The sequence below is a fragment of the Canis aureus genome, chromosome 4, assembly GCF_053574225.1.
Source record: "Canis aureus isolate CA01 chromosome 4, VMU_Caureus_v.1.0, whole genome shotgun sequence".
Taxonomy (NCBI): Eukaryota; Metazoa; Chordata; class Mammalia; order Carnivora; family Canidae; genus Canis; species Canis aureus.
In genome coordinates, this window is record NC_135614.1 from 6,531,700 (window position 1) to 6,559,058 (window position 27,359).

Here is a 27,359-nt window from a genome sequence, read left to right on the forward strand (position 1 = left end):
AGTCAACACGATCTTTTGATATCATAGGTCCAGTCTATTTTTCTTATTACACAAATCTCTCTTGTCCCTCTCACCTTCCTTCTTGGTTTAATTTTTTTTTTTTTTTACATTGATGGGCTTTACTGACTGTAGTCGACCCGAACATGACTCCAAATAATAAATGTCGGCACAAGGATGGCAACTCTAATGCTTAGCTGGGGGCAAGCAATACTTCATTTCATATATCATTTACTACTGTGCTAGGGAGCGATTCTACAAAGCCAGGAAAGATTTAGAAAGTTAAGAAAGGAGGGGAATATGCTCCAACCACATCACTACTCTGTCTCCATTATCTTGTAAAGTTCATTGATGCACAACAAGAAGCAATTTATAATGGCACCCATGACTGTTGTGATTTACACAAGTAAGGGCAAAATGGTGCTAAACAGTGTTTCTTTAGCATTTTGTACTTGTTACTGGCTTTATTGGAAAAAAGTGACCCAAACCTGGATTTTCCAGAGCTGAGTTTTGAATGGAAAGCAAATATCAGACCCATGTACTGTGGTTGTCCAAGATGGCCCTAGAGATGATTTGGGGGTCTCTGTGGCTGAGAAGTAATAGAAGCTTGCCAGTTCTCTCTGGCAGCCACTCTCCATCCTTGGGTTGTGATCAAACCAGAAAGAAGATTGGGGACCCTGTTTGCAGCAGGAGGAAGGAGATGGGGGAGACAGAGGTGGGTAAGGCAACTCCTCCTCCTCAGCTGGTCAGTAATGCTGAAGAACCCCTGGACGTCTGCTCCATTCCTGTTTCTCCCCCCCAGAACACACAGGTTCTCTTAATGTCCCTCACTTTCCCTGATGGCAATCTTCGGACACGTGTGACAAGTCCGTGTGCGTGACCCAGAAGTCACACCTAGAAGAAGGCTCTTGACCATCGGTGGTAAACTTTCCTGACCACCTGCCTGTCCCCAGCCCTGCCTCAGCTAGTCACAAAGGTCTGAGGTTTGCAAACCAGGTTCGTGGTCACTGCTGACACACCACGCCTTCACCTCCTTGCTTCGGAGAGCTTGGCAACCTGAGGAATGCCTGGGGCACCTCGAGTGTTGTTGGAATGGAGTATTAGTTTCTTGTCCCCAAGAGAAAACGAAAAAAGCCAGAGGTTGAGGAAGGCGGAGTGCTGGAGCCAGGCCATAGTCACTTTATCCCCATCCTCCCCCCTTCCCCAGAGCAGCCTGGTTGGGGGGCGGTGGCCCTTCAGAGCAGGTTCTGTGGGTCTGCTCACCAGGAATCCCCTGGGTTTCCTGCCCTGCCCCACCTCCTGCTCTCCCCCTCATCTCAGAAAGGTCTCATTTGTCTTTAGCCCCAGTAGCTCCTGGGGCAGCCAGGATGTCTCTGAGCAAAATCCCATTGTTTGAGTCCTGTATACCTGTGGCAGGTGACCTATCCGACAGAATCACTTCCCTTCATCCTTTCTAAGAATTTAGCTGCAAACATTCCTTTTTGTACCCCTCATCTCCAAAATCCTTAACCCCTTCTAACTGTTCGCCTAGAAACCAAACCCATGCTGCAGGCATTGCCAGCAGACAGCTTGGTCTTCAGATGACTTGAATTTGAAGCCGGTGTGACCCCTCCTGTAAGTTACTTAAGACCTCAATTTCTCATCTGCAAAGTGGGGATATTCTTGTATTTACCCAGTGGTGTGCTCATAAATGTTGAACCACTAGTTCTCAAAAAAAGAGAAAAAAATTCTGATTGTAATAGCGTTCGCCACTGTCCATGGTGTAAATACTTCCATCGTGGCTGATTGTAAGCTAGCATACACTGAGTCCCTGAACATGGAGCTGGGAACAGAGTGGTGGGAGGGGGCTCTGTGAGCTGCCTTCTGGCCCACCCCTGAACCTGTCCAGTGAAGTTATGGGATGCTTTAACCAGGTAATGCAGAGGCAGTGCTCAGCATAGTGCCCCGCACACTAGGTATATTTATTATGGTTGTGGCTCACTTCAGCCAGGGTTCTCAGCTTACAGGGCTTCTCTTCTTGCCCTTCCCAATGCAGCTAATGGTTCTTCTTGCGGAGGAAGCAAATGCAAATGATCTTTCAATAATATGAGGCTCTCTTTGTTGGCTTCTGATAAATCATTCTTAGCCACCTTCTTGGAAACAACCCAGGGCCAGTTGCATATGCCTCAGGGTGGCACTGAAGAGGGATCATCCGGCCTCTCCCTCCCTGCCACCTGGAGAGGGAATCTCTGTCTTGAGAGCTACACTAAACTGTGTTGGCCGGCACTGCAGCCCTTGTGCCAATCTAAAACATATAAAACATTGTCTTACTTTTAGCAAGTTCTGTGTTTGTTTCTTTCCTAAGCAACAGATACGCTGCTGGCCATATCCAGCAAAGGAACAAAGTCACATTGTTCAAAGCAAACAACACCAGTATCAGTTGGAACAAATAGACAATCACACTCCCAGACCTCAATCTTCCAACCCAGCTGGACAACGCAGAGTGAAAAGGCTCAAGGCCACAAGGCAGAAAAACACACCTTTATCTGCTTTCAAAGGGCCTCTATCAAGTGCAGTGCTTATGTGGGCTCCTCCTACCCCCTGACTGTTACTAATATCCTTTTAGAAACCTGAAAATAGCATGTCTTTCCTTATGGATGGGTCCTGTTCCAGGTGACTATGATTGATTTATTTTTTCCCTCACCACCTCCTGAGTTGAGAGGAGGACAAAAAGGTTTCTTTCGCTTCTCTGTTCGTTGTTTAAGATCCCCGTAGTAAGACTATCATTTTACCTTTTGAAACTCAGTCTCCCCATCTGTTGGCCCAGACAATCCTTTTGGATTCTTCTACCATTTTAAACATCCTCTGAGTCCAGGAGCAATAGCCCTTTTTTGGTATCCCTCCCTGAGGCTGCCGGGGCTGAGTGGCAGGAGGATGGACCTAGGGGCAATTTACTGCATGCAGTTTACTACTTGCAAACTTGCATGCCAACAGATGGTTCCCATCCCTCTGAAGTCATGATACGGTGCACTCAAGGAACCTTCTAGAGAACTGCTCTTGCAGGTCACTGGGCCTGCTGAGGGTCAGGAATACCCAGGCTGATGGGATGCCTGGGTGGCTCAGTGGTTGAGTGTCTGCCTTTGGCTCAGGTCGTCATCCCGGGGTCCTCGAATCAAGTCCCGTATCGGGGTCTGCCAGGGAGCCTACTTCTCCCTCTGCCTGTGTCTCTGTCTCTCTCTCTCTCTCTCTGTGTCTCTCATGAACCAATAAAAATCTTAAAAAAAAAAAAAAGGAATACACAGGATGCAGCCACCCTGCATAGGTGAACAGTTGGAGGGGCTGAGTATCTTACCAAGCAACAGAGTTAGAATGAAAATGAAACCAGACTGGCCCCTAGCTAAGACTGGAATACATGGCATTGCCTTTGCACACATTTTAAAAATGACTCTGCTTACTTGTCAAGCACCTAATTAAGAATTGCTCCAGACTCACCTGGGCCACTAATCAGGTGCAAAGGGAGAAGATCGGGAAGGTGAGTGAATCCATGGCCATGGCGACCTGGTCTGAGGAGAAAGAACCCTGCCCAGAGGGACAACAGGGGTGGCCCTTAAAGACTCCAAGGAAGAGGAGCTGAGTCTTGAGAAATAAACAGGATTTTCCAGACATAGGGGTGGGAGGCTGGGAATTCCAGGCAGCGGGAACAGCTAGGGCTGAGAAGCAGAGACACAAAGTGCCCACACAGCCACGTGCCCAAGTGGCCTTTGCTTGGCATGTGTCTACATTTCCCAAACAGCAAATGAAAGAAGGCGTTCTTTTGCGCTCCTCAATTTATTAAAAAAATTATTTAAGTGCCTTTTGGGGTTCTAGGTCTGCAGTGAGCACTGTGTTCAATACAGGAGGAGCATAAGATGCCCCCACCTGGCATACACTCCTCCTTCCTTTATTCTCCAGATTCTTCTCTGATCCCTTCTTTAAGGACTGCCTTGGCCTGAAGGGATGATGCTGTCCTCACAACCCTCAAAGCCATTATGAAGTTCACTATTAATCAGGACTTGCTATAGCCCTTCCATTGTTGTCTTGAATTATTATTTACTATTTATTTATTTATTTATTTATTTATTTATTTAATTATGAGACAGCCTGAAAGTAGAGCAAGGAGGGGCAGAAGGAGAGGGAGAGAGAATCTCAAGCAGACTCTCTGTGGACCCCGGAGTCAGACTCAGGGCTTGATTTCACCACCCTGAGATCATGACCTGAGTGGAAACCAAGAGTCTGCCGCTCAACTGACTGAGCCATCCAGGCACCCTGTTATTTACATTTTAAAGTATGATTTAGTTCTCTAGTCATTTTTAAGTCAACTTAATTAGAATATAATTTACTTACAATAAAATGCCCAGAATTGAAATATATACAGTTTGATGACAAATGTGTATACCATACAAATGCAATCACCGCTGCAACGCAGTAAAACATCCCCTATCACTTCAGAGGGCTCCCGCGTGCCCTTTGCACAGCCAACCACTTCACCGCCCACCCAGACAGTCCAAGCTGCCACTGATCGGACTTCTATTATCATAGCTCCATTTTTCCCCTTCCAGAATGTCCTGTGGATGGAATCAGATGGTAACCTTTTGTGCCTGGATTCTTTTGCTCAGGGTAGCTTTGGTGGTTTTATTTGTTTGAGATTTATCAATGCTGCGTGTATCAGTAGCTTGTTAATTTCTATTGCTGAGGAGTGGTGTGGCACATAAGGATAGAAATTTTTTTTCAGCTCCTCTTCCCCTACTAAGGGACATTTGGGTTGTTTTCTCCATGCGTTGTTTCGTTCTTGCCTTTCCAACCAGATTGTGAGCTTAAGAGCAGGGATGTATCTCTCATACTCTGTCCCCACCCAGAAGCACCTTATCCAGAGCCACGTTGGATTGGATTCTCAAATGTGTTGCTTCGTTGAATTATATTTGTGCATAAGATGTGGTCCCTGCCTGTTAGAGCCTTATAATCTAATTATGGAGGCAGCTACAAACATAAATCAATTATTCCAAGGCAATACATTTATCTGGTTTTTTAGCAATATTTTAGGGAAGAGAGAGGACATGACAATGAATATCTGAAACATAGCACCAAAAGTAAAATGTGGTGTTAAAGAAATTCAGAAGAGGATCCGTGGAAATGGAGAGCACAGTAATGCCTTTTGTGGAGCCATTCAGGGAAATCTTCTGGGAGGAGGAGTAAATGCACAGCCTCAGAGGGTGAGCAGACTACGGATCTACAGCACCTACTCCCTAGTTCATCAGAGGCTGTGCTGAAAATGCAAGGGTAGCAAAGGGAACGATTCCCAGTGGCAGAAGGAAAGGGACTGAAGTCACAGAAGCAACACTGGACATGAGTGGAAGTGGCTGCTTGGTAGGTGTGAGCAGAGTGTGAGAAATAGAGGGAGTGACTGGGGGCTGGGAAGACAGGATAGGCTCAGATCGCAGAAGGCCTTGAATGCTAATCTAGGGAACTCAGGCATAAGTCACACACACTACAAGCCCATCAAACACTTACATGGTGCTGCCCTTGACAAGGCAAAACCCCCACCATCACTGAATTATTACATCAGTGATACAGGGGAAGGATTGAAGCTAAAAGACATAAGGAATTTAACAAGGTCATGCCAAAGGGGAATGTCAGAGTCAGGGTTCAGCCCTGATTTCTGGTAACTGTGGTCTTTATGCACAGCAGGGGGGAAAAGCATGTGAGGTACAAACATCCCAGAGTGTAAAGGTCAGAGAGAGCCTTTTTTGTGCAAGTCGTAGAAATAGAGTTGGGTTGTTTGTTTCTAAGGGATTGAAATGTGGTGATGTTATTACTCTCAATAATACTACATGATACTTTGAGGACTTTATATTTTTCAAGAGATCTCATATTCATTATGTCACTAGACCCTCGCCATAATCCTGACAGCTCAGCAAGTCAGGTATTGTTGTTAGTTGAATTATTACTATAATTAGTCTGGAATTTTCAGGGAAAAAAACTCAAAACCCCAAAGAGTTATGAACATTTCTGAAGAAACTTCAGATAACTAGCCAGGACTCAGATCCACATCTCTTGAATGAACTTCTACAACCTGCTATTGGAGAGCAAGGAGGAAGGATTCTACTGGATAGAAATGCCTAGAAGACCAGTGTCACCAAACCAAACCAGCTGGTCTCAAGCCCTCCCCAAACTCCTTCCCAGCACACTGTCTGCCTGCAGGTGATCTGAGAGGGGTTTAGAACAAGTCTGAGGCAGAGCTTTATTATGAACGTGTGTGAGTCAGAAGTCTCTTCTGTAACAACAGAGCGTCAAAGATGTGGGTTGCCATGCTTTCTGCCAGTGTAGCCATTTGCCCTTCTCCAATCCTCAGGGCCACCATCAGAGCTGGGAGGGACCCCTAAGTCATTTTGCAAGGGTGCAGGACTTGCAGCCCCAGACATGGACCGACCGTCCCCGCACGCTGGCCTCACCTCTGCCCACTAGCTCCCCCCAGCCTAAAGCTGCTTCCTGCTCCTGTAGTGGTGAGCTCTCAGCCTGGGCAGGGTCCCAGACAGACAGAGCAGACAGGTGTGAGCTGTGAACCAGGACCTCCCTGGGAACGAAAAGGGCTTCCAGAAGGGATGGCCCTGGCGAGCTCACCTATGTCGTCATCTTGCCCCAGATAAATCCTGAATAACCAGGAACCAAAGAGAATGCGTCCATGACCAACCATGAAAAAACGCTGCCGTCAAACAGAGCTTCTGAAGAACCATTCAGAGAGGCTTCCCATATGGGGGCGGGGGTCCCTTTCTCAGACCCTACTGCCTCGTTTGTAATCTCCCAAAAACTTTATCTGCTTTTGTGAGCACATGATCTCTGAGGCGGTTTGCTAAACAGTTTGAATGAATCATCTATTGTGACATTTATTTATTTAGTTATTTATTTAGTTATTTATGGAAGTACCTGCTTCCACCATAATCCAGAGCAACCTGACTTGCATCAGACCAATCAAGCCCACTTCCTAACACTCAATGCTCCAAATAGAAATATTGGTCTTCCTCACCTTGCATAGTCACTCTCCTCTTGAAATATACACATGTTGTGAAGGGCCTCTAGAAATAAATCTTTGCTCAAAAAAATTCTCTACACATGTATTAGTTTCTATACTCCTAACCAGCAGCCAGGCAGTCAGCAAATAACAACCGCCCTTGGTCATTGCTGGGAAGATAAAAGACTGTCAAAACAGGGGCCAGCTGCTTGCCGGTTAAGGCTGGTCTGTCATTGCCCTGTGCCTCACAGGATGATGCTAACTGCAATATTCAGCCATAAAAACTGTCTGGTCCATTTGCTTCTGGACCAAGTTTGCATAAGTTCTAAGCCTGAAAGTCAAAGCAAAGTGAAATCTTACATACAAATGCTGATCTTTCAATCACTTGAGAAAGATGCCCTCTCTTTTCCTCTGTTTCTCTCTCTCTCTCCCTCTCTCTCCCACCCTCTCTATCTCTCTCTCTCTCATAAACACAGCAGCTTGCTTAGAGCAATCTTGAGCTGGGAGCTGTGAAGAATTGCTATAGGTAGGAAGAAACGTTAGCTCCGGAATTCAATTAACTGTCAGCATTGCTGTTGGTGTCACGGTGAGTCACTCCCCTTCAGCAAATGGGCATGGGGGGCTGTGAGCTTCCAAGATGAATGGTGATTGATAAGCTGCTGCAGGGCCAGGACTCTGGCTTCCGGAGTCCTTGCCTTCCCCACACACGTTTTCCATGAACATACAATAAAGAGATAGTGGGAGAAACTGTGTGAGGACATGGGAGATGCTGTCAAGAATTTGCTTGTAGTCTCTTCTTTCATTTGTGAGATTCACGGGCTTGGAAGCTGCTGAAGAGCAGGGACCCTGCTTTATATTTCTTGTCTTTCAGTTCACATCCAGATTCATGTATAAGGGGAGAAGAAGAAATGCTACCTGGTGTCCCATGTGGCAGGCGCTGTTATCAGCCCCTTCTGATGAGGAAGAAACTTGCCCAGAGGAGTGAGGGCTCAGTCCCAGAAAGAAAGCTGAGTGCACTTGAGAACCACTGGCTCTGCTGCCTCTCGAAGGGCAGTCATCCCATTTTTCTATTTACTGTGAGAAGTAAAGTGTGGGCCTGAGAAAGGCAACGGTATGTTTTCCTGTTATATAGAATAGTGTGCATACAATCTACAGGGGTTTGTACAACACATGATAGGGAAAACATGACTGATTTTTTTTCCCTTGGTCATTCAGGGAGTCAGGCTACTGCAGATTGGTTTAGTTTTTGGTGTAAGTTTCCCCCAGGGCCCCCATTTATCTTCCAGAGTCTTTTGGCCCTCGTTTCACTTTTGTATTTGCAGGTACAATCTGTGACACAATTGAAAGGAAAAGAAATATTTTAGTGAAGAAGGATAGAAAATTTCACCCTCACCCCAAGAGTTGAACATAAAATTCCTCAAGAACTGATGATGAACATTAAGACATAAGAGTAAAAATCCAATGTGAATTTGTCCACAACACTTAGAAGGAACATGTTGGAAAAGCCATGTGTGTGAGTACCAAGCCAGCATGGCCAACGGGCAGACACACAACATTCAAAGGGCAAAAAGGATGAAATCAGATACTCTGAACACATGGGAAATAGCAGCTGCAAAAGCTTTGGCTCTCTTAATCACACATTTTATAAACTTCAGGTAGAGAAGAAACAACAGTACGAAGAATGACCCCTGTGTGGCATCCTAGGACAAATTCGAATGTGAATATTACTGCTCAAAGCCACGGGAGTCTGAGGTTGGGTCCACTTTTTGTTGGAGCTTCTCTGTTTATCACAGATCACTTGTTTTTGCTTTCTTTGCTTTTGTCTTTTCTCTCTGTCCCTGTTTCCCTAAAAAACCAAACATACTTGCTCTCCCAGCTTCACAAAGAGAAACCGATTCCAAGAGGAAATCACTTCACAGCAAGCGAGCCCTGGGAAGAATTCAAGACTGAGGAGCCCTTGTAATGAGATTAAGGGAAAAATGCTTTTGTGCAACCAACTCAGACCCGTCCTCAGTACGTGAAAGGAGCCAAAACAAACACGGGCATTGTTTTGGGAAGGAAAAGGTTAACAAGCTATGAAAACAAAATTAGAGATATTTTCAAAGCATGACCCTCAGCAGAATGAGTAGAATGTGGTCTGCCAGTGCAGCAGCGCTTCCCTCCCCCTGACATTTATCCTGCAGCTGGGGGGGGCGGGGTGACTAGGGGAAGCAGCCTCCTCTTGTGATGTTCCCAGCAGATGACGCGGGAACAGCACTCTGCATGACGGCAGCGCGACTCCTTTGGGCAGAGGCACAAAAGCCCGATTCCAGGGGAAAAAGACGCCTCACTCCTTGGCCCCCTTCTTAGAAATGAGCTTAGAAAACATTCTTTGTAGATCATGTCGAGCTTGGAGCACATGCTCTCATCTGCCCTCTGGTCTGCAAATGGAAAAATTCTGAGCTTGTTTCCAGATTTTGTGGTCTCATAATGACCCCAGGACAAGACCTGTGCCTTAGTTTCCCCATCCAATTGGTTGATGTTTATTGGGCACCCACTGTGCACAGGGCTGAGGGCCTTCTGCTATGGATATAAAACTGAAGAGCCTCATCCTTGTATTTATGGGGCTCACAGACTGGGGAGGATAGGGGCATGCAAACAGTTATCACTGTAGTATGGAAAGCCTGGATACATAATGTTTCTCAAATGGAAGAGTTTTCATTGGCTTCCACATCTAGCAGTAATGGGGATAATGTAAGTGGACATTTGATAGTCAGGGAGAATGGTGTGTGTGTGTGGGGGGGGGTGGTCTGGCACCCATCGCCCTCTATTGGTAGTGTCCCCTGGTTCTTTGGAGCCTGCAAACCCCCTTCCATATTCTAAGTTGGCTCATAGTGACAGAGGCCGTCACCCTTGTGTACAGTGGAGCTAGTGCAGTGATGTGTACGGAAGGGTGGCCAAGACGAACTACTAGGGGTGTTTCCTTGTCCCTCTTCATCCAAAAACCATTGCCAGTGACCACAGAGGCCCAGGCATTCTTTAACTCAATGCATCCAGACCCCCTTAGTTACTGATCCTGCTGGTGATAACGATGAGAGGTTTTATAAACGGAATCCAGAGCCCAGGAGAAAAACAGATGAGAATGTCAATATGTCTACAGCAGGTTCCATGACAAGGCACCCAGTTCTCTCCAGGAAGACTTAAAATCTTGCTTATCACACTGAGGTCTCAGCTCTGCCTTGCTGAGAGGTATTTCATATGAACTTTCTGAATGCTGTGCAGATTGAGATAGTGCTGCCGATTCTCAATTATTGGTGATTATTGTATACTCGTGACATCACAGTCTTGGCTGGTAACTTCCCAAGATCTGAATTGATGAATTTCTTTTGCACACATCAAAAAGTAGAGATATCAAAAAGGTACATGCGACCGTGAGGGCTTCAAATGGTAAGGCACCACGGGTGGTGACTTCTCTAAAGCAGGAGCTCCAACCCTTGGGTGACAGCTCTGTCCTTTTTCTGAGACTTGTAGCAATCAGTCGAGAAATTTGGAGACACGTTAAAGCACATTTGGTGTGGAGCCGGTAGTGATGACCCTTCCCATTGTTTCTTGATTCAGAGAAAGATCCACCAATGAGTGCCTGTTGGCCCACTGGTTACCTTCAGGTTAACAACTGGGTCCCAAGAGTTTTGTTGACTCAATGTAGAGTTAGTCAGGCTTTTCATTTCCAGGGCTATATGTGATATTTGAATCCTCTGTTCAGATAAAAATACTTATTTCAAATGCATTGTATTCCTTGGACATAAGGTTTCTTTGAGTATAGTCAGCCAGCTCTTGATCACCTGGAACAGAAATGACTAATCCTAGACCAGCTTCCTCTTCTGCTTCTGGGTGACTTTCTTCCTTTTTTCCTGCCCACCCAGGTCAGGAATTTCTATTGTACTGAATACTATGGCACTTAATCCATGAAGTGTTTTATGTAAAATAAGAAGTTTTGATATCATTTTTTTTGTTCCCTTGGTGAATGAAGCTTACACCTGAAATCTTAAAAGTCATACTTATTTATAGATATTCTAAAATATTTCCCACATTCAAAATATACCCAAAGGCCTTCTGGACATCTCTGCTAAGTGAATAGACATTTTCAACTCAACGTGTCTAAAACTGTTTTCCTCACTGCCCCCTTGGCCCCTCCCACCCACTCCTGCTCCGCCCACAGCTTTCTTAACTCCCTGGTGGGAACATCCTCCTTCAAGCTGTTCAAGCCCCAAAACTTGAGGTCATACTGACTTCTCTCGTTTTCGTATCCCCTACATCTAAACTGTCAGAAAATCCTCTTTCCTCAAAATATATCCAGAATCTGACCATTGCTCATCAGCTCCATGAACCTTCACCTTGGCCCAACACCATGTCACCCTGGGTCCTAGTAGTGACCTCTAGTAGGTGTTCTTGCTTCTGTCCTTGACACCAACACTGTACTCCCAACATGCCAGCCAGCGATCCTTTGAAAACATAAGGCAGGTAGCACTACACCTGCTCAGAACAGATAGGGCCTTTGTCCTATCATTTTTTTCTGTCTGCTGCTCACTTGCCCAGATAGTGCTGTGGCTAAGTCCCTCCCCGAGCTCTGGCTCTGATCTCACCTGCTGGTTGGGCCCTCCCAGGCTTATTGAACTTGCCTGCATCACCGGCCTCATCTGTCTCCTGGGCAATCTTCTCTCACTCTGGCTTAGGGGATTTTTTTTTTATTTTTATTTTTTTCCCCATAGCACTCCCCCTCACATCCCATGAGGGCCAGAATCTGTATTTACTGATGTATCCCTAGCATCCGGAGCAGTATCTGCTATGGTAGGTATTCAACAAATATTGGTCGAACCATTTGATGACTCAGGGAGTCAGTGCTCAGTGTTGAAAAGAGCACGGGTTTTCAACCACATGGACCAGGTTGAAGTCCTGCCACTTACTAGCTATGGGACCTTGAGCAAATCGCTTTAACTTTCGAGCCAGTTATATAAAGTCCTGACTATAAAGCATCTAAGATAGTGCCTGATAACTACAAAAAACAGTAAATGACACTTGGTGGAATTGTTATTACTGTTGTATATGCCCATACCTGCTATAACATGGCAATAACCTCGAAGGATATTTCACTAAAGCCTACCTTCCCAAGTCGGACCATAAACTAAGGACTCAGTGAATGGTCTCTGGCACCTGCCATGCTTCCCTCTTGCCCATCCCTGTTGCTCCTCTGTTTAGTAAGAGGGAGGTGGTGAGAAGGTATGTAATTGCCATGCCAATAATTTTCTCAGCAACACTGAGCTCCAACCCCACAACTTAAACTGCAGCGCTGAGAGCAGATCAGTGGCTGGCAGACAGAGTCAGGCTCCTTCTCCTTCTCCTCCCTCCTCCAGCTGGTTCCAACTGGCTTCTTCATCATCATTATATTCCAAAGAGGCAGCAAGGGGCAGCAGAATAGTGTGGCTTTCAGAGTCAGACACAATGGGGGTCCAATCTCAGCTCTGCTACTTGTTCACTTTTCCCATCTGTAAAGTGAAGATGATAAGACTCTCTTCAACGGGGTTTATATGAGAATCAAATGATAGCAAGTCACCTTATACCCATTGGGCGCTCAATACATCGTAGAAAGACCTGGTGACATGATAGGCCAATCCCATCCATGAGATAGCTGGCACTTTTTGCATTTTTGAGAAGGGACTTGCTTAGTAATTGAAAGGTCCTCTCCTGCAGAAAGTGGAGGTATTCCAGAAGAAATTGAACAAGCACTGTTGGTTGACCAGCTCTCCCTTAGGCCTCTTCATGTCTGAAATCTGTGACTGCAGTGATGTTGCCCTCCTCTCGTTGCCACTTGCCAAGCCCCCTGCCCCCCCACCGACTAGTCACCTGATTGGGCTCTTGGCATTGCAGAAACAGAGCTCTGCCTTCTCATGACTTGTCACACTCTGGAGTAGTCACTGTAGGACAAAGTCACAGAACAAAGATGTGCTCCGAGAACTCATACCAGGTACAAATGTGATAGACCCAGGAAATTTAGTAAATCCATAGTATAGATGCAAGGTTGAATACAGCAATATTGAAAATGCAAGTATAATAAAGCATGTTTGGAGGAAACATCCAACAGCCTCCTGGTTTATTTAGGGAAGACAGGCTTGAAGAGGCACTCTGAATGATGGAAGGGTGTAAGTATGGAAAAGAAGATGGGGAAGATCTGAGAGCTCTGGGCATGCTTCATGACAGCTGAATATGCAGGGGGAGGACCAGGGGGAGGGGTAAAAAAATGCATCTGCACACACACCAAAAAAACGTTTCCAGAAATACAGAAAGCCTAGGCCCAAACTCACACTGCTGTTTTCGTGAAATTTCCCTGTGATTCTTTGCACCCCCTCCCAAAGTGGTCCATAACCAGAGTGTGTTGCCATGGCAACAAGCTCAGTAGGGGAGCCACTCAGCATTACCCGGTAATTCACATCTGTGCCTGCTTCTCTCCCTCCCTCTCCTCTCCTCTCCTCTCTCCCCTCTCTTTTTATCTGTAAGTGGAAAGCAGCTCATGAGTGACGCCACCCTGAAGCTGATGGTTCTGGAAGAAGGGGACAAGAGCCTTTCTTTTGGGAGGGTGTCCCCCCGCTCCTGCAAAGTTCCTTTCCTCTCTCCGTTGGTTGCACTCCCTCACCCAGGGGTGGAAGGAGCTGCCTCAGAGGGGCAGGTAGATCCTCCTCTGGGGAAGGCTGGGAACCCACCACAGCATCTGACCTTTGCTGCAAGAAAAGCTCTTCTTTAAAGGCTATGGAACTAGGAACTAGGGAATTTGCCTGCGGGATTTTACAAGCTCCCTTGACTTCCTTTGGGGTCAGGCAGGCAGAAGGGGGACAGGTGAGGTGAGATGTAACACTTCCAGCCCCAACCGCTGAGTCTGAGTGCCCACAGCCTTCCCTTTACCCCGCTGCTTCCTTGTCTTCTCTCTAGTCTGGTTCTCTTTCTTTCCTTCCTTGTTTCTAAATGCTCTTCCTCCCTTCCCAACCCAGGCCCAAAGCAATGGGTGATGAAATAGGCTGGGTCAAGGATGGGGCTCATTCAAGGTTGACTCAGGGAGGGCCCAGTGGAGAAGCAATATTTCTATCCCTTCGCTCCCACCTCCTGCTCTGTTTTTGCTGAGTTCTGTGAAGTTACAAACAATGGTTTGGGGTCAATCCAACTCACCTCCTTTCTACCATTTTCCTTCCCCTAAGATTAACTACCCATGCCTCTGGTCTGTGCCTTACAGAGCATGAGAAAGGCATTCAGCAGCTCTGAAAGAGTTGGTCCCTACAGAAAAAGTTATGCGTAAATGCCACCAAAATCTGAATATGACGAGGTTATTATTGTGATGGCATGTTTTTTAGGAGACTCATTTGCTGGGGTAGCCTAGGGCTTGGATGATTTCATCTCTGTGTCGCTTTGCTTTGCCTGCTCTTGCTTTCTAAAATAGTGTCTCTCTTTATTTCTTAAATAAGCTGTCTATTCATATGATCACGATTTAAAATATTTCAAAGAATTTATTATGAACAGTCTCCCTCCCACTCCTCTGCCCCACACAGCCATTCCCCTTCTGAGAGCCAACCAATATCATTAGTTCCCATCGGGGACATTTCAAGTGTGCACAAGCAAAACACATGTGTGTTTTTTCTTTTCTTTTTCCTTTTAATATTAAGTCCTAAAAATCAGGGTTTCAGGGTTTAGAAGATCCCACCCAATGAATATCCCCTGACTTGTTTTGTATCCAGCTTATTTTATTAATGAAGTCTATGCTTTATTCAAGTATCTGTGTAGGGATCAAATAAGTAAGTTCTTGGGTGATCACAGGCTTCTTCTTCTTCTTCTTCTTTTGATTTTAAGAATCACCTTCCTTCCCTGTCTATTCCCAGAATGACAGAGAAGGGACACAGAGAGCCAGGTTGTGTTTGTTCCTTGCTGCCTGGCAAGGAGCAGGTGCTCATAGTGTTTGCCAGGTGAAGATGGCAGGAGAGGGGAAGAAGGCCATCACAGGCCTAGAGCCCACTCCTTTGGAGAATTGGGATCTGCCTGACAAGCTCCAGTGGTGGAGAGAGTGCTGGCTGCCTTTCTCAGGGGAGCGGGGGTGCTCTGCTGCCTCTTGTCCTCCTTCAAGAAGGAGAAAACCTACCGTCTCCAGGCAGCGTTGGGGATGGGGGTGGGAAGGAAGGAGAGAATCGACCAGACTGCTTATTTGACTTTAACCGACTCCATCCGTATTTCAGTCAAAGCTGCTCAAAATGGCTCTTGTGGGCAGACAGGGCCTGAGTCAGCCAGTCAATAACACTCATCGAGTGTTCCCTCGGTACAGAGCCCAGAGCCCAGAGCCCAGTGCTGTGGAACGGGAAACCAGAGGTGTGCAGTTCAGGTCTTGTCTGAGTTATTGAGAATCAGAGGAAAACAGAGAGAGGACAGATGCGCCCGAGAAGGACTCGGGGGCCCATTAGCATGCACACAGAAACCGGGACAGATGAACACGCAGGACCCTTCTCTTGGCTCAATTTCTGAGAAGGGAGCAAAGACCCTCAGTTGCCCACCCACGTGTCCAGGCCACAGGGGTCACCATCCGCTGGAGCAGTGCTCCAGGACCCAGGCTTTGCAGACAGGGACCTGGGTTGGGATGTCCCTCCGCACTGCTGGATGTGCTGCCTTGGTGTGCTTCTAAGGCAGTCCAAACCTGTTTCCTTATTTGTGACTACCCCCATGCCTTACAATTGAGGTGAAATAAGAAATTGGATCCAAAATGTCTTCTGGGAGCAAGCACAGGGTGGGCACTCAGTGATTGGCAATATTTATTACTATTCTTACAATCATTCTAGAATCTCCCCCTCTGGAAATCTGTATGAAAGGGTTTCATGCTTCTATTGCCCCCTCTCTGGCTGGCGAATCTTTTCCCTTTTTCCTGTCTTACCTCTGAGCCTAGTCCACTGGCCCTCAGCCCCTTCAGGGCTGCCCAGCAGTGAGGCCAGGACTGGGTGAGATCCATCCTCAGGGACGGTGACCCGTGTTGGCGCTGCTGGGCCAAGTCAAACAAGAGGATCCTTGCTGCATGTTCTGTCCCTGGAGCTACTGGGCTGAGGGAGAAAGCCAGGATGAGAAGCCAGAAGATGGAGCCAAAGGTTAGATGCCAGAACGCAGCCAGGCTCTGTATGGGGAGCTGGACAGGCCAGTGGCAGGTAGGATTGGGAAGCCAAGAAATAACCATGTGGTGCATGCTATGCTGGGTCAAGCGAGAGAAGCTTCTGGCAAGGTGTATCTTTTCTGTGAGGCCATTTAAAGCCAGAAATGACATAGGGGTCTTCTTTAGTTGGATTTAATCAAGCTCTGCGGTGGGAGAGCTCGGGAGGATGGCACATGGGGGAGGGCACCACCTGGATCAGTTGACCAGAATCCCAGCATGCCATACCCAGAACAGATTGGAACATTGCCACGGGTTGTGCTAGAGCCCCTGTGGCAGTAACAGCCCAGTAGAGGCCACTGTCAGAGCTCTCTCTCTTGCTGGGACCTAGAACATACCTCTGAACCAGGCTTCTGCCTCCTCTTGGCCTCCGCCACCCCCACATCTTCTTCACACAACCACCAAAGTGATGGCAAAACCTTATAGACCAAACCCATTACAGCCCTTGAGGCCCTCTAATCCAACGATTGGTTTTAATCCTCTCCAGAATGTATATTGGAAGTCCTGCAGGCTCCCTACCTTCCTCCCAAGTCACCTTTGCTCTGTTTTACAGACAGTAGACTCATTCCTGCCCTGAGGCCTTGACCCAACAGCTCCCTTCTCTAGGAATGCTGCTCCCCAGATCTTGCAGAGCTGGCTCCCTCCTCCATCCAGAACTAAAGGTCATCTCTCCAGAGGCCTTTGCTGCCTGCCCAGGTGTTTTTTCATCCTGCTTTAGTCCTCTGAAGAGTGGTTATCACTGTGTGCTATTTCTCAGTTTATGTGTGGCTGTTTATCTATTCCTGGTCTCCACCCGCTAGTCTGGGAACTCCCTGGGAGTGGGCACTTTGTGATCTCTGCTCTCTCTCTCCAAGTCAAGAGAAGGGCCAGGTGGAGGCCTGTCAAGTGGAGGATGCCTCCCCATTTGAGAACTGTGGGTTGGGTTCCCAGGGAGGTTATCCTTGGTGGCTTGGAGTTGGGATAGGGATAGGATTGCATCCTCCATATCCAATGAAATACCTGAGGGCACATTTGAAAATATCAGATTTCCACAAGGGGACCTGGAGATGGAAGAAGCTGCCTAGAAGATTAGGAACTTCCAGAAAGATGCAGGAACCCAGCAGGTAGGGACGAGCCAGGGTGGAGAGGACAGCACTGTGACAGAACTGCTCCCAACAAGGCCCCTGTCTTCCCTGTTCACCAGCAGCACAGGGCTGGAGGGCTGGTGGCTCAGAGTCCCCCCTGTCCCAATACCCACTGCCATCTTAAGAGTCATGTCAAGAATGCTTTTCTATTTAAAATTTGAAATTAGGGGCACCTGGGTGGCTCGGTGTTCCAGCGGCTGCCTTTGGCTCAGGTCATGATCCCAGGGTCCTGGATACAGTCCATTGTTAGGCTCCGCGTGGAGAGCCTGCTTCTCCCTCTGCCTGTGTCTCTGTCTCTCTCTGTGTGTCTCTCACAAATAAATAAATAAAATCCTTAAAAAATAAATAAATAAAATAAGATAAAATTTGAAATTACCGTTGACAATACTATTCTTCAAACTTTGTGATTGTTGCCTCTAGGGACCAGCTGGGTAACTAAATATTTTTGGGGAGTTCTAATGAATCATGACGATGTGACTATATACAAACAGGCCTGTTCTTGCATTTACTCACAAGTGATGATGCCAGAAAGAACTGTGTGTGGATTTTCATTATTTGTCACAAGTTAAGGCCGCAGGCCTGGGTCACTGTAAAACATGACTCAGCGCTGGAAACACGGTACTAGTTTTTCCCGAGTCACTCTTGTTCCTTTCCTTTTTTCCCTGCCCCTGCTGGCCTCACTGCATTCCTTTCTGATAGTGAAAGACAGATCAGTGAGGGCATCAGAGGATTTGCCTGGCAGGGTCTTTTTGTCTTCAGCTTGATCAGTAGTTAGAGCTGGGTCTCGTGAAACCGCTGGATACCTTGATTTTTCCTGGTGGCTCCTTTTGTTTTCTCTTTGGGTTTCTGGTGGCTTGGTTTTGAAACCAGGGGCAGTGTGCATGGAGAATGTGCCCTGCCTTCCACTGAGCTCCTAGCTCTGACAGCGTTTTGGAAATTGTAAAGTGCACACGTGGTAAGGAATGCTGCTGCTGGTGGATCCTTCCTCCCAGAGGCTGACGGATCCCGTGCTAGTCCATTGCCTCTCTCGTGATAAAGATGCTGGGCTTTCCTGACCATCTACTCCAGGGACTGCATATGTCCAGGAGAGGCCAGCCTGGGGCTTCCCCTGCCCTTGCTGTTCCCTGCAAGGCACAGCAAAGAAGGCTGCCCTGGAGGGAAAACACACCCCTAAGTGTCTCTCTGATCAGTGAGTCCTTGGCTCGAAAGCCCACACTGTCTGGTGCACAGGTGGCCACAATGCAGGATGGACTTCCCTACCTTTAGGTTGGATCCGGTTGCCAGAGTTCACTTAGCCAACCCACTGATTTCCATCAGTAGCCCCTAGTATAGCCTAAAATATAGCTATAGCTTCTTCCCTGGGAGTCGGGCCCAGTATCTCTGGGTTTGGATGTGCCATGGAGATTCTTTCCTCACCCCCTCTACAGCCTTGGAGAAGCTGAGCCTCAGGACGGCAGAGTCTGTCCTTGCTGTCAAGCAGAGCAGGGTTGCCATGGACTGTTGTGCAGGGGAGCATGCAGTAAATGTCTCTGGGGGCCCTTGGCAAGGACCACGTTCCTGCTCAACTGCACTTGGTGAGTCCGGGCAGAACTCCTCACCGGGAGGCAAGGCACCATCCTAATCACAGGTCATACTCACAGATCAGAATTTTCCCAGAGAATCAAAGATGCTGTCTCCATCACTTTTCCTGACCCCTACTCGATTGTACTGTCCCTAAGGTCACATTTCCCTCCAGGTGACTTTGCACATAGGCAATGTTCAATAAATGTGCACAAGGTTCAAAATCCCTGCAGCCAAAGCCAGCCTATAACTTCTGCTGGAAGCATTTCGTGGACCTCACCTAAACTCCAACAGCTACAACATAGAAGTTAAGGTGATTTGTGACTTGGGGAAATAGGAGCCCGGCCCAGCGTCACCCATCCTAATCTTCGGAATGGTGTTTTTAGAGCAGGCAGGGGAGAGAGGGCATGCTCAGGGTTGAATAGACTGCTTTTATTCATTTTGCTCGGTACTTCCTGCAGTTTTATGTTATCTCACGCAGTTGCGGGGAGATGTAGGTGATATACACGTCTACCTTTTCCTGATTACATACAGTATCACTTGGCTAAAAACCTACACGGACCACTAGGATACATTCTGGCTGAACATTAGAGACTTTTCTAATTATCTTTAAAAACAAAAAAACCCAAACCAGTCCCTCCCCTGCCATTGCACATAAAATAGTATAAGTGTACAGGTTGCTGCAATAAAAGCCCCAGTTAGGCGAGTTAAATACTCCAGATTTGGACCATGACTAAACAGCACAACCGGATGGGTCACTTTCTGGTCTGCTAGCAAGGCTTCACCTCCATGGGATGGTGGACGGCGGGCTGGGCGAGCCGCTGGATTGCCGCTGCCCGGAGGCAGGGGGTAGGGGGTGGGATGCACGGTGGCCCTGAGACTACCTGATTTTCAGCTGCCTTTAAGGCTAAGCTTGATCGTCTGAGAAGCTATCCTGAAGTTCCAGAGTCCAGATAGCGCATCTAAGCCCAGTGCCTCTCAGAGCCTCACCCCTTCTCTGTTCAGTCTTCCAAGAAGAGATTTTTGGGACTTCCAACAAGGCACTGGGTCCTGCCAGTTTTTCCAAGGACACAGGGGAAAACAGAAATGCACCCTGGGCCCTCAAAGAGCTCACACCGTGGCTGAAAAAGCAAGATGTGCCCAGAGGCTGCCCGTCACAGCACCAGCATTTAGGGAACCCATCATAGGGACTCTTGCACCTGGATCAGATCTCCAGACACGTGTAGGACCCACGGAGACGGAGCCCTCAGTCTAGGTGCACAGACTCCGAGAATCCAGCTCATTCACTGGCAGAGTTAATAAGTGCTTTCCTTCCCCAAAATGCTGACAGGCTTCTGTGATCTGCCCTACTCATTTGGCACCGCTGTGCATTGCCACGGGTGATTGTTAAGCTTCTGCCCAGTAGCTCTCCCTTGATGGTGGAATCATCAAATGCTTTGGAGACGTCATCTACCGAAGTGCGGAAGCTGAGACAACCAGAGACATAGGAGATTTGCAAAGGGCCACCAGGCTCCCGGTTCATGCAGGGCCTTGAGAAGCCAGCCCCAGGCTGGAGGGAAAAGCACACAAGCCCTAGAGCTAAGCCTGCAGGCCCCACACTTGAGGGAGGATCACTTAGTGGCCAGGTCACCTCTAGAGCCCTGCAGCCCCTCTCTGCAGACAAGTGAGGGAAACATCCCTTTTCCCCCCCTTCCGGTCCTGTCCCATGTTTATCACAGACAGGCGGATGGAAGCGCAGTGTGTGACGTCAGCCCAGATTTATGCACCAGGACTCACTCTGTGGCCCGAAAGAACGTTCCTAGTTTTAACAGATGCCTTCTTGCGTAAATATAAAAGGACCAGGAAGCAGCCTAAGAATCTGTGCCCAGCCTGTGGTCACATGAGATATTTCCCCTGGCATTCTGGATTGGCTTCCTTGGGAAAGGAGCCAGGTGGTGTCTTCCATGGCTTTTCATTGGGACCTACCTCCGTGGTGGTCTTCAGGGCCAGCAGGAGGCCCACAGAGACTTGGGCCCTGGGTGCACTCCTGCTACTCAGTCCCTATCTGAGAGGGCAGAATGACAGCAGCTATCCCCACGGCCTGCTGGGATGTGGGGACGGCCTTACACAGGGGCTAAGTGTGCGTGCACGCGGCCTTACACACAGAGGTGGCGCAGCTCTTCTCTCCATCTTGCGGTGGGAGGTTTGGTGGCACTAGTAGCAAGCTGCAGAGATTAGAAAAATGAACCTGTTGGCGAACGCCAGAAGTGTCTAGGTGGCACAGTTTTAAATAGGACTACCCAAAGATTCAGGTATGCGTGCGTCAGCTGATCCACCTTGTGACCATTTGTACCAGGAAGAGACATGATTTAGTACAGCGTATTACGAACATTCAAATGTTCGGGCAAACCCTTGAGTCTCTTCTCAAAATCCTCAAAACCAGTTTGGTAAATGGCAGTTCTCCTAATCCCCTCCTGCTAGAAGCAGTCAGGGCAGGCTTCTTAAGACACAGCTAATACTGCAAGCTCCAAAACATCAATTTGGGGATGGATACTCCAAGTATCTCCCCCGACCTGATGGGTCTTCAAACTCACCAAACCCATCTGGGTGGAGTCCTGAAGACACTTTTAGGCAAATGGCCCCAATCTTTCCCTCCCCAGGCAAACAACCCGTCCTGAACCCCTGGAGCTTAGGATGCTCAGACTCCAGGGAGAGTTTGCAGGAAAGGAAGGTGAGACAAGGGGCGTGCGCCTGGTGGTGTGGGGAGCTGGGGCTGGCACTGCCTTACCACGGCTCTCTTTATTGCCCCTCTCTGGTTGCAGCTTGAGCCCCAGGTAATGGGGAAGAGTCCTGCACTCATTACAGCGACAGTACCACCTTGGGGCCCCACATCTGAAGTTAGACTCTTTCGTTACATTATTATCCTTGAATCCTTCACTCTGTAAACGGTCAGGCCTTGTCTCCATGAAATCCACGTTAGAGCCTTATCTGCATTTCTCACCCTTGACTTTCACTAACAGGCAAAGTCTCTCAGCTACGGGGGGCTAGTGATGAGTCTCCCTTGTCTGTGTGCAAGGAGAAGTAGTTGAGATGTTTTCCATTTATGGCTGTAAAGTGCTGTGGTGACCAAAGGCAACAAAGGCAAAGGTGGAATCTCTCTGTATATTGATTTTTCGTGCCGGCTTCGTGTCTGTATGTCATTATTTTTACCATGCAGGTGGCTCAAGAAATTAAATCGAGCTTCTTAATGAGGGAGAATAACCAGCACCAGAAATAAAAGATCACAGGAGAATTTGAGCAGCTAACCTGTTTGCAAAAACTGTTCTTACTTTAGGCCTTTGCTGCTGGGTATTTCCCCTGTCACACACATAGACACACACACACACGTACAGAGAGATCTGTTTTTGCTTTCCCTTGGTTTCTCAGGAAAGAAAAATCCCCGAGGATCTTCCTCTTCTGTCTGCCTGACAAACCTAATAGGAAACTTACATTAATCTGTAAGCGAGGGTAATGGTTTTTCTGCTGTTTCATTCATGCCACGTAAAATTTATGGCTTCTGAGAAAGGAGGAGCCCCTGGGGGAAACAGATTCACCCCTGTGGGGCCAGGTGACCTGCTACACAGAGGTGCTGGGTGAGGGGGACAGGGGTCGCTGCTTCCCCCACCCTGGGGGAACAGACTCCTCACCACTCGGCCTTCTCTTAGACTGAGAAGGGAACACTGCCCCTCTGAAAACAAGGCCGGGGGGATTCTATTTCCACCCTTGTCCACAGTGGGAAGGGCAGGTTCAGACATCCTGGCCATAGGCTGGTCTTCCAGGCAGCACCCGGGGAGACACACAAAGCAAACGGGGTTGGGAATCTGCAGCCTTTCATGGGCTCAGACATCCTGTGACTCCGGGTCTCTCTTGTGCCGAATGGACTGGACTCCCTGTTGCTTCTGGAAAGTCACCGGTGAGCGTTCCCTGCACTCCAGTCAGCTCCGGGGACAGGGCCAGGCCCTCCTCACTTCAAGGGAGCTGCAGGAGCTTGCCCCTGCTCTGAGGCCAGAGAGCCACTTGCCCCTGCCTGGGAGTCACCTGCAGAGCACAGGGGACAATAGCTTTGTGGTTCCGCTTGGAGACCCAGGCCACCCCTGTCTCCTAAGTCTGAAGAAACTAATGTTTGTCTTTGGATCAGCTCTGCCTTGCAACAAGTTTTCATTTGCTCCGTCTTCTCCGCCTGCCACTTCTGTGGCAGCCCACCTCCCGGGCTCCGCTACTCTCTCGGGACCACAGGGCTGTGGGTGCTGTTTGGAAGAAGCCACCTCCTCATGTCACCTCTCCGTGCCATGTCCTCGGCTCTGGTGACAGCCAGGGCATGGGAGGCCAGGGAGGCAGCGAGGGCGCGGGACTCGGCCCGACAGGGACGGGCGAGGGTAACCGCCCTCTGAGGGCCACTGCTCTGCCTGGGGAACATCCCCAAAGAGGTCATGGCTTCCCCCTCACCTGTCCCAGCGAGCCCCGTGCTTCCTGAGAAAGGCAGTCGGGCCCGTGATAGAAGCAGAGAGGAGCAGGAACAGGGACTTCTGGGATCTGTCTCCTACTTGCCAAGTTTTAGTTTTTCCTCCATGACCTTGAGCTGTTTCCTGCCTGGCTGGCACCTCTGCTGTCCCCCCTGGACACGGGAGGCGGGTGCGCGCTCTCACAAGGCAGAGGAGGTCCCGCTCAGGGGGCCCCTCGTGGGCCGTCTGAAGGCAGCAGTCGGCTCGTCTGCTTTTAGGGGGAGGCCCTAACAGGCCTTGTGACAGCGGCCCCTGCTTCGGCCTTTCCGGTTTCCAACTGAAGACGCCAGGAAACGGCCAAGTCAGCCCCTGCCACGACACCTTCTAGAACCAGAAGAGGCCTTTCCGAGAATCTTGCTGAACCCCGAGGGTGAGGAGTGTCAGATTTTGCAGTGGGGAACAAGGGCAACCCAGCCTCCACTTCTAAGTAACCTTTACCTCGGAAGCCTGCCAGCTCTCTCTCTGCCTGGAGACTTGCCTTTGATCACGACTTGTCACCTCCCAGGAGATGTTCCACTTTCCAAGCAGGTGAAAAATGAACCCGATTAAAAATAGTCGCCTGGACTCTTTACAGAGTCCCCTCGTAAAGTGAAACAACCGCCCTCTGCCAAGTGGCAGGAAGGCCTGCCCCCACCCCTGGGTTCCAGGACCCGGCGGGCCTGGCAGGCTCCCACTGCCCCGAGAGCCCCGAAAGCCCCGGTGCGCTCCTGCACGGCCCCCCGCGCCCCTGCAGGGCCTGGAGCCCCAGGGTCACAGCCTGGCTCAAATCCAGCAGCCCTGATGGCCCTTTTGGCCTTGACCGCCGGCTCCAGGCTCTACCTTGGTGATGGGGGGGAGGGGGCACCGTGACCGTCCACACTCCTCCCCCTCCTTCCTGCTTTCTGTAGTGTTTCACCGACCCAGCTTTCTGGAGCTTTCTCAAAACTGTGGACGCATTCCCAGTGGAAATCATGACATTTTCCGTTTCACATTACGTACTGCACAATGCCTCAGGAAAGGGGAGGGGGGAAGGCAAACAAGGCCTGGGAGCCAGCCCCCTCTCTCTGTAAACAGCCAGCCCGAGCCCCGTCTGTGTCCGGTCCTCTTTGTATCCCGGCATCACCTCGGAGCTTGACAGCAAGCGAGCGCTCCAGCGTTTTCTTCCGAAGCTTGATGGATCGGTTCCCTGCCTCTGCTGTCTTCTCATGTGGCACATCTGGATCAAGGCGTGCCTCTCTACTTGGTTGTGCGTGTGTGTGCATGCGTGTGTGTGTGTGTGTGTGTGTGTGTGTTTTAAACTTTACTTTCCACTGCCATGGTAACTGCTCCATGTTTGGCAAAGGGAAAGAGGAAAAAAAAAGGCTCGGGGAGAAGAAAAGGAGCTCTGAGCGCGGGGCTGGCTGCCCGCCAGGGTAATCATGCCGCTGAGCTGAAATGAGGCCTCTGGCGGGCAGCCAACTTACAAAGAACAAAGCTGTCAGTTCCTAATGTTGGCGGCAAAGCTTGTTTGGCACCCTTATATGGTTTCCCAGAACTCCCTGCCTTGGCTGCCTTCCATTCCCCTTCAGGGCAGCAAACAGGATTAGCACAGCTCCGAAGTTGTTTTTCTCTGCTCTCCTCCAACTGTTTCAGTGACATCATCCCTGCTGCATCCATTTGCCAGCAGGGTGGTTTTTCTCTCTCTATCCACCTCCCTCCTGCTCACCCTCCCTCTCTCCCTCCATCTCTCTCTCTCTCTCTCTCTCTCTCTCTCTCTCTCTCTCTCACACACACACACACACACACACACACACCTCCACTCCCACTTCCTTCCTGTAACCGCCCCCTCTCCCCTGACTTTCTTGAAACGCAATGGTTTAGGTCATTTCTCTTGTCCAACTTCCCCGTTAAATTAAAAACGCCCCGGTGCTTGTACATTTAGCTGAATCAAGCCAGACGTTGTATTTTATTTTTATAACTGAATTCCTGTGAGATAAAAATCTCATTTTCCTTAGCAGGCTGTAATCAGCACTCACAGGGCTGTGGTTTCCAACTGCCCCATCTCCTGCTTCCTTATGAAGCTCCGCTGAGAAATCAACTTGGCTCCTGTTCAGGTTTAAAGGGCCTGCGGCCGGTCCCACGTTGCTTGTTCTCTCTCTCTCTCCGCCCCCCCCTCACACACACACACACACACAAACACACACAAGCACACAGGCACACATACAACGTGCATCCAAAAGCCATTTATACACGCGCGCACACATACATACGCACACACGGACTCGTGCTCACGTACATACAAAGAACACACATTCTCAGCTACACAAAGGGCGTGAAGCTACCCACCGACACAGAGGAACACACAATCGGCACACGGTGTCATTTCTTTCCCTTTTGGAGAAGGAAAAGAAGGAACAAATGGAAGCCAAAAGCTACTTCCGAAAAGACCGGTTAGAACTCGCAGGCAGGCAAGCGTTATGCAACTCATGGCTGGGTTCACGAAAGAAACTGAGGTTCCTGACAGCACAAATGTGCTCCCGCCCCCGCCCCAGCCACCCCCCCACCACCTCCCCACCTCACTCTGATTCATGAACTGGTTTTCAGATTCATGAATCACTCGGGAGCCAGCAAGAGAAAAAGGAGTAGTATTGATCTCATTTCAATTGCAATTGGCTCACTCGGCCATTCCGGCTGCAGACAGCTTTGCTCGACCAGACACTGGCCGGCGGCCGAGGCCTGCAGGCCGGCGCCCCCACCTGCGGGCGGGGCAGGAATCCTGGGGCGAAGCCTTCTGCAGAGGGTTCCCCTCCTCGTTATCATCAAATGGGCATAATAAGACCTTATTATTAGATGGTGAAGGGACTGTGGCTGGACGCCACCGTCTTCCTCAGGCAGATCTGCTGCTGCTTTTAGTGACCTCCGTCTGTCTTTGTTTGTGCTTTTATTAAATCTTTTAAGAGACATCTCGGGGCAAATTCTTTTCTGGATTTCTGGTGACTTCTCAAGGCCTACCGAAAATAGAAATGCACCTTCTACTGAGCGACTTCAACTTCCAAGCCAATGAGGAGGTCTTGGGGTTTCTTTGTTTTAAGGCAAACAAGCTGTTTTCACCTTCTGCAAGAATGACTGGCGGTTATGGATCTTCTAGATTTGGGGTGATCTGGTTTATGTAAGGAAAGATTATCATCTGCCCACTGTGCTGACTGCCTTCACAGGGACACGGAGCTCTGGGATTTTATGAAATGGGTGTTTTCCTTCCCAAATGAAGTAATTAGTTCTTCTGTCCCCAATTGTCCCGGAAGCAGGCATTGAACCCTGGTCCAGGGGTGGCGCAGAGAGAGGCTCTAGGTCCCCAGGCAGGTTTATTGAGTGCTGTCCACTGAGGAACCTGCTCCCCTCCAACTGCCTTTCCTCTCTCCATTTGAGTTCCAATGCAACCAGCTTCTTTCTTGACGGGTGACCCCCACCGCCACCCAGCCCAACATGTCAGACCCACCCTCCCAGCTGAGCAATCTCCTCCTGTCTGTAACACTGGTCATATGCGAGCAGATCCTAGTAGACTGTTGGCCTTGATTTGCAGTTCAAATGGTATTCTGTGTGGTTGCTGCCCACATGTCCTTCCACCCCTACCCTCCCACGCCCGAGAGGTGTACAACTATTGACTGGACCTATGCTTTTTAGAAACCCCACAAAAGTCGGCAACCATATCCAAAGAAAGATTCGATCCTAATCTGCATAATTTGGGGTCCAAGAGCTTAGAAATGAGATTCTTATCCATTTACTTCAGACACACAGTCGCGCCATTAGATGCATTTTACTTGGCAGGGATTTGACGATGTGACCTTACTCGCTTTTATTCCTGCGATGCCCAGAGAAAGCGAGAGCAGCGCAGGACGGCGAAAGAAGATGTGTTTGTGTGAATTTCAATCAGCAGTTGGTTCAGAGGCAAAAACAAAACAAAACAAAACAAAACA

The 27,359-nt window shown here is 48.9% G+C and overlaps 1 long non-coding RNA gene across 1 annotated transcript; it reads right to left on the reverse strand.

The window, feature by feature from the left end:
• Window positions 1-6,762: 6,762 nt before the first annotated feature.
• Window positions 6,763-24,109, reverse strand: LOC144312110 (uncharacterized). Its single transcript, XR_013377550.1, has 3 exons — window positions 23,866-24,109; window positions 15,957-16,119; window positions 6,763-8,350 (listed from the first exon to the last, which is right to left on the reverse strand). It is a non-coding gene; the product is annotated as an uncharacterized LOC144312110 (long non-coding RNA).
• Between the last annotated feature and the right edge of the window lie 3,250 nt (window positions 24,110-27,359).